The sequence below is a fragment of the Phoca vitulina genome, unplaced genomic scaffold (genome assembly GCF_004348235.1).
Source record: "Phoca vitulina isolate PV1807 unplaced genomic scaffold, GSC_HSeal_1.0 scaffold20, whole genome shotgun sequence".
In the NCBI taxonomy this organism is placed as follows: Eukaryota; Metazoa; Chordata; class Mammalia; order Carnivora; family Phocidae; genus Phoca; species Phoca vitulina.
The window spans coordinates 13486723-13494512 of NW_022589723.1; the positions used below are offsets into that span (position 1 = coordinate 13486723).

Genomic DNA, 7790 nt, shown 5'->3' on the forward strand with positions numbered 1-7790 from the left:
ACCCAGGCGCCCCTGCAGCATAGATTTCCTAATTAGGATATTCTGTCACATAACTCAGCACAGTGATCAAATTCAGGAAGTTTAACATTGCAGTAATACTGTGATCTAATACACACCCCATATTCAAACTTCACCAACTGTCCTAATAATGTCTCTTATGGCTATTATTTTCTCTGGTCTAGGATTTAACACAGGATCACGCATTGCATTTCATTGTCATGTCTTCTTAGTCCTTTAATCTGGGACAGTCCTTCAACCTTTGTCTTTTATGACCCTGACATTTTTGAAGAGTACAGGCCAGTTACTTTGTAGAATGTCCTTCAATTTGGATTTGTCTGATGTTTCTTCATAATTAGATTCAGTTACACATTTTTGACAGGAATATAATAGAAATGCATCACATCAGGAGGCACTTGATGTCAGACTGTCTCATTACTGGCGATATTAACGTAGATCACTTGGTAAGATGGTGTCTCTCAGGTTTTTCTACTGTGAAGTTACTAGTCTCCACTTAGTAATTAGTGAATAATTTTAGGGAGATACTTCCCTGCCATTTTCTGAGCACTTACTAAGTACCAGGTGTATGAGGTACTTCACATACTGTACCTCATTTAATTCTCACAACAAGCTATGAAGAAGTTTATTTTTGTATTCCCCCCTTCTCCTTCCTCTCTCATTTTACAGATGAGAAAACTGAGGCTATCTAAGGTCATATAACATGGTTGTCTGTGACTCCAAAGTTCATACTTGTTCATACGTACAGTGTGCTAGGAATAGTCAAGCATCCAGAACTCTTGTTGCCCAGATGGAGCCCATTGTTCACATCAGGTAAGCTTGTGTCTTTAGTAGGAACTAAAGGACTGTGCCATGAGGGATTGCCTTCATGTTTTGTAACTAAGATGGGAGGGATTGAATGAACACAAAATCCTTGCTCTAGCTGTTTAGATAAGAATAGACTGGATTGGTCAGCAGACTCGGGTCTGTCCATACATATTTATAATGTACAACACTCTATGGTTTACAAAATGAAACTGACTCTTTGTGCTATGTTGTGAGGGTGTGCATATGTCCTGGTCATTCACCATGATTAGAGTGCTTATCAAGTCACTACTCGAGTGCCAATACCAAGGGGAGGTCTTGCTTGTCATGCTATGATGCTTTTTTTTTAAAGAGTGGATCCATGACAGCAGACTTCAGAAAAAATAAAGTTATCAGGGATACAGGGTCATTACATAATGAAAAAGGAGTCAATTCTCCAAGAAGTTGTAACAATCCTTAATGTGTGTACACCTGACAACAGAGAGTCAAAATATCTGAGGCAAAAACTGATAGAACTGCAAGGAAAAACAGATAAACCCACTATTATAGTTGGAGACTTCAATGCCTCCCTGTCAGAAATGGACAGATCCAGCAGGCAGGAATCACTAAGGACATAGCTGAACTCAGTAGTGCCCCAAATCAACTGGATATAATTGACATCTGTTGAATACTTCATTCCATAACAGCAGAATAAACACTCTTCTCAAGTTCACCTGGAACATCCACCAAAGTGGACCACATTCTGGGTCATAAGACACACCTTAACAAATTTAAATGAGTAGAAGTCATACAATGTCTGCTCTCAGACACAGTGGCATTAAACTAGAAATCAACAGAAAAATAGCTGGAAAATCCTCAAAGATTAAACAACACACTTCTTTTTTTTTTTTTTTTACATGCAGAATACTGCTTTTATTGATTTAGATTCATTCATCCATCAATCATATAGAAAATTACCTGAACATTTAAACATCCATGTATTTTTTTTAATTTAATTTTATTATGTTATGTTAGTCACCATACATTACATCATTAGTTTTTGATGTAGTGTTCCACGATCCATTGTTTTCGTATAACACCCAGTGCTCCATGCAGTACGTGCCCCCTTAATACCCATCACTGGGCTAACCAACCTCCTCTCCCCCCTCCCCTCTAAAACCCTGTTTGTTTCTCAGAGTCCATAGTCTCTCATGGTTCATCTCTCCCTCCGATTCCCCCCCCCATTTTGCCCTTCCTTCTCCTAATGTCCTCCATGCTATTCCTTATGTTCCACAAATAAGTGAAACCATATGATAATTGACTTTCTCTCCTTGACTTATTTCACTTAGCATAATCTCTTCCAGTCCCATCCATGTTGATGTAAAAGTTGGGTATTCATCCTTTCTGATGGCTGAGTAATATTCCATTGTATATATGGACCACATCTTCTTTATCCATTCATCTGTTGAAGGGCATCTTGGCTCTTTCCACAGTTTGGCTATTGTGGACATGGCTGCTATGAACATTGGGGTGCATATGGCCCTTCTTTTCACTACATCTGTGTGTTTGGGGTAAATACCCAGTAGTGCAATTGCTGGGTCATAGGGTAGCTCTATTTTTAAATTTTTGAGGAACCTCCACACTGTTTTCCAAAGTGGCTGTACCAACTTGCATTCCCACCAACAGTAAACAACACACTTCTAAAGAACGCATGAGTCAAAGAAGAAATCCCAAGAAATTAAAAAAATATTTTGAACTAAACAAAATGAAGACAAAACTTATGACAATTTGTGGGATTCAGTGAAAGCAGTGCTTAGAGAGAAATTTATAGCATTGAATGCATATATTAGAAAAAAAGAAAGATCTAAAATTAATGATCTAAGCTTTCATCTTAGGAAACTAGGAAAAGCAGAATAAATTAAATCCAAAGTAAGAAGAAGAAAGGAAATAATAAAAGAGCAGAAGTCAAAGAAATTGAAGATAGGAAATCAATAGAGAAAATCAACAAAACCAAAAAGTGGTTCTTTGAAAAAAGGTCAATAAAATTGATAAGCCTATAGCTAGGCTAACTAACAAAAAGAGAGAGGACACAAATTGCTAATATCAGAAGTGAAAGAGGGGACATCACTACAAGATTCCATGGGTATTAAAAGGATAATAAAGGAATATTATGAACAACTTTATGCCCACAAATTTGATAACCTAGATGAAACAGACCAATTCCTTGAAAGACACCCTCTGCTAAAACTCACACAAGAAATAGACAATCCCCAAAGGCCTATATCTATTAAAGAAATTAAATCAATCATTAATAAACTTCTAAAATAGAAAGTATCAGGCCCAGATGGTGAATTCTACCAAACATTTAAGGACAAAATTATAACCAATTCTCTATAATCTCTTTCAGAAGATACAAGCATAGGAAATACTTCCTAAATTATTCTGAGGCCAGCATTATCCTAAAACTAAAACCAGACAAGGACATTATGGAGAAAAGAAAACGATAGATCAGTATCTGTCATGAATATAGATGTAAAAATCCTCAACAAAATACCAAAAAATCAAATTAAACAATGTATAAAAAGAATTATATGCCACAACCAAGTGGGATTTATCCCAGGTATGCAAGTCTTGTTCAATATTTGAAAATCAATTAATGTAATCCATCACATCAACAGACTAAAGAAGAAAAATCACATAATCACATTGATAGGTGCAGAAAAAGTATTTGACAAAATTTTACATCCATTCATGATAAGAACTCTTAGTGTATGAGGAATAAAGGGGAATTTCCTCAACTTGATAAAGAATATCTGCAAAGACCTATAGTTAACCTAATACTAAATGGGGAGAAACTCAAAGCTTTCCCTCTAAATTAGGAACAAAGCAAGGATGTCCCCTCATATCACTCCTTTTCAACATTGTATTGGGAGTCCTTGCTAATGCAATGAGACACCCCCCAAAAGTATATTGTTGAAAAGGAAGAAATAAAACTGTCTTTGTTTGAATATGATATGATTGTTTATATAGAAAATCTGAAAGGGCTGACAAATGTGAGTGCCTGACGGTGTTTTTTTTTTTTAATTGTTATGCAAGTGCCTGACTTAAGCTTTTGATTATTAAGGCATCCACTTCAAAGATGGCGCTGGCTACGTCGAATAAACATAGTGCCAGCCACAGGACCAGATAGTCAGGCCACCCCTCCTCTCCCGCCCCCCAGTTTCATTTTGTTTTAGAGACTGCTGGTTGACTTAGATAACTCACCATTTGGCCTTCTGTTTTTCCCTTCTCATGCGTTGATTCCCACCCCTATGTTAAATTCACCAATAAGGAGTGAAGTCGTGAAACCCCAGGCCTTCACTCTCCACCCCAGTAAAAACAGAGCCCTGGGTCCACACTCTCTTTCTCTACCCACGACCTCACTGTGCAGGCCCAGGTGTGCCGTGTACTGTCCAGGCCTTATGAATTATAACCTTGTCATTCAACATTTCCTGATAGTTGTTGCTGAGGGTGTCTTGCAATCATAATAAAAACCGCAAGGACCAGTCCAACCACTACATTGGTTCTAAAAGGAGATTCAGGGCCCAGGTGAGTGACCCCAGGCATTTCTAACCAATAGCATCACTATCCATAGGTCAAGACCCATACCAAACAAACAAAAAAACCTGGAACTAATAAGTGATAGCAAGGTTGTAGGATACAAGGTTAATATACAAAAGTCAATTGCTTTCCTTTATACCAGCAATGAACAAGAGGAATTTGAAATTAAACACACAATACCATTTATATTAGCACCCCCAAATGAAATACTTAGATATAAATCTAACAAAATAGGTTTAAGATCTATATGAGGAAAATGACAAAACTCTGATGAAATATGTCAAAAAAGAATGAAATAATGGAGAGATAGTTTATGTTCATGGATAGGGAGACTTAATATTGCCAGATGTCAGTTCTTCCCAACTTGATCTGTAGATTCAATGGAGCCACAGTCAAAATCCCAGCAAGTTATTTTGTGGATATCGACAATCTGATTCTAAAGTTTATATGGAGAAGCAAAAGAGCCAGGATAGCCAACTCAATACTGAAGGAAAAAAACAAAGTCAGAGGTTGACTTCAAGATGTATTATAAAGCTACAGTAATCAAGACAGTGGTGTACTGATAAAAGAATAGACAAATAGATCAATGGAACAGAACAGAGAGCCCGGAAATAGACTCACACATATATAATCAACTGATCTTTGTCAAAGGAGCAAAGGCAATACAATGGGGCAAAGATTATCTTTTCAACAAGTGATATTGGAACAATTGGACATCCACACGCAAAAAAAAAAAAAAAAAAAAAGAATCTAGACATAGACCTTATACTCTTCCCAAAGTTAACTCAAAACATATCATAGATGTACATATAAACCACAGAATTATAAAAGTCCTACAGGATAACACAGGAGAAAATCTAGATGACCTTGTGTTTGGTAATGACTTTTTAGATACAACCAAGACATGATCAATGAAAGAATTGATAAGCCGGACTTCATTAAAATAAAAAAACCTCTGCTCTGTAAAAGGCACGGTCAGGAGAATGAAAAGCCACAGAGTGGTAGAAAATACTTGCAAAAGATATATCTGATAAAGGATTACTAACCAAAATGTACAAAGAACTCTTAAAACTCAACAATAAGAAAATGAACAACCCAATTAAAAAAGCGGCAAAAAACCTGAACAGACACCTCGCCAAGGAAGATATACAGATGGCAATAAGCATATGAAAAGATGCTTCACATTATGTGCCATTAGGGAAATGCAAATTAAAAAATAATGAGATAACACTACAAGCCTATTAGAATGACCAAAATTCAGAACACGGTCAACACCAAATGCTGGCAAAGATGTCAAGCAATGAGTACTCTCATTCTTTACTGGTAGGTATTCAAAATGATCCAGTCAATTTGGAAGACAATTTGGTATTTTGTAGAAAACTACATGTACTCTTACCTGATGATTCAGCAGTTCTGCTCCTTGGTATTTATCCAAAGGAGTTGAAAACTTATATCCACACAAAAACCTGCACATGGATGTTTATAGCAGTTGTATTCATAATTGCCCAAACTTGGAAGCAACCAATTTGTCCTTTGGTAAGTAAATGAATAAATGAACTGTGGTACATCTAGACAATGGAAAATTATTTAGTTCAAAAAAGCAATGAGCTAGCAAGGCATGAAAAGACATGGAGGAAACGTAAATGCATATTACTAAGCAAAAGAAGCCAATCTAAAAAGTCTATATACTGTATGATTCCAACTATGTGACATTTTTGAAAAGGCAAAAGTTGTGGAGACAGTGGAATGATCAGTGGTTCCTGGGGGTTACTGGGGAGGGTGGGATGAAGAGATGGAACACAAAAGATTTTTAGGACAGTGAAACTATTCTGTATGATACTATAATGGTGGATACCTGTCATTGTACATTTGTCAGAGCCCATAGAATATATAACTCCAAAAATAAATCCGAAGGTAAACTAATGACTTTGGGGGATGATAATGTGTCAGTGTAGGTTTATCAACTGTAAAATGTACCTCTCTGGTAGGAGATGTTGATAATGGGGGCATCTCTTGCATGTGTGCGGGCAGGGGCTATATGGAACTCTCTGTACCTTTCATTCATTTTTTTCTGTGAACCTAAAACTGCTCTAAAAAAATAGTCTATTAAGAAAAAAAGTGCATCCTGATACAGTTGAGTGTTTTTATTTTCCTCAATGACTACAATTAATTATCTTAAGGTATCTTACCAATTAATGACAATGTATATACTTAGGTTTTAGTAAATTCAGTGATTATTGTTAAAGGAAGGAGAGAGATGGGAAGGAAAAGGAATAGAGAAGTTGAGGAGGAAAAATTATAAAGAGATATAGAGAGTGTGTTGGTCTGGAATGTGTGTGTGTGAGAAAGAATTAGGAAAAAGGCACAGCAGGAAAAGCAAATATGCTTCTTGTGGCCTTTTCTGATAACATTTTGCATTTTCAAATGCAGGTATAAAAGGGAATGGCCCCAGGGCAGTCTGGGCTGATGAGAGATGTGCTGCCTCTGAGAGTAAAATGTTCTTCCTGATCCCATAAACTGCCTGCCAAGGCCCAGGCCTGCCCTCCTTGCCATCGTTTTCAATTTCCAGGCTCAACCACCTGACGCCACCTGCAACCAACTTCAGGAAGTAGCCCAGGAGCAGGCAGGCTGCAGAGGATGAGCCGCAGCCGCCCATGCGACGGCCTTACGGAAATGACAGATGAGAACGTTGAGGAAAACCACTGTCCTTTTGAAGGCACAATGTTTAGTAAGAAAGGGATGAGAAGAAACAGGAAATGTTTCTCTAGATATCCAATGGGCTGTTACAGGTGCGCTGGAAACCAGTTGTCCTTATGGAAGAAAGTGTCCGGGGCTGCAGGGGAATGCTGATGCTGTACCGTCTGAGGCTCCTCATGGTGCCCGAGGAGACCACGTGACAGGATTGCCTCAGGAGGTGGCCAGCTTGTCATGTTCAGCAGAGTCATGAGAGAATGGCATCAGCCACGGAATCGGATTAGACACCATGAGAAAAGTCTCCTCTAATGTGAGTCCCTCAGGGAAGATGAAGTGGAGGGAAAGAAAGCCGAAGCAAGAGAAAAGTAGGGGAGGGAGGAAGAGGAAAACGAAAAAGAAAAAAGTGAGAACCCAGTGACAAGGTAGAAGGCTTTTTTTACACTTTCAAAACCTGTCTCCTTAAAGTTCCTGACTGAGATATTTTAAATTAAAGAACAGGATCAGGCAGTTCACCCCCTGAAGGGATCATTAAGCTTTTTTTTTTTTTAAATTTTTTTATTGTTATGTTAATCCCCATACATTACATAATTAGCTTTAGATATAGTGTTCCATGATTCATTGTTTGTGCATAACACCCAGTGCTCCATGCAGAACGTGCCCTCCCCAATACCCATCACCAGGCTAACCCATCCCCCCAC

The 7790-nt window shown here is 37.9% G+C and overlaps 1 long non-coding RNA gene across 1 annotated transcript in view; it reads left to right on the plus strand.

The window, feature by feature from the left end:
* The first annotated feature begins 692 nt into the window (after window positions 1-692).
* The window catches only part of LOC116640366, an 8302-nt gene continuing 1204 nt past the window's right edge, over window positions 693-7790 (plus strand). Inside the window, exons 1-2 of the long non-coding RNA XR_004301018.1 lie at window positions 693-828; window positions 6829-7402. This is a non-coding gene — a long non-coding RNA (uncharacterized LOC116640366). The remainder of the gene's footprint in view (window positions 829-6828; window positions 7403-7790) is intronic.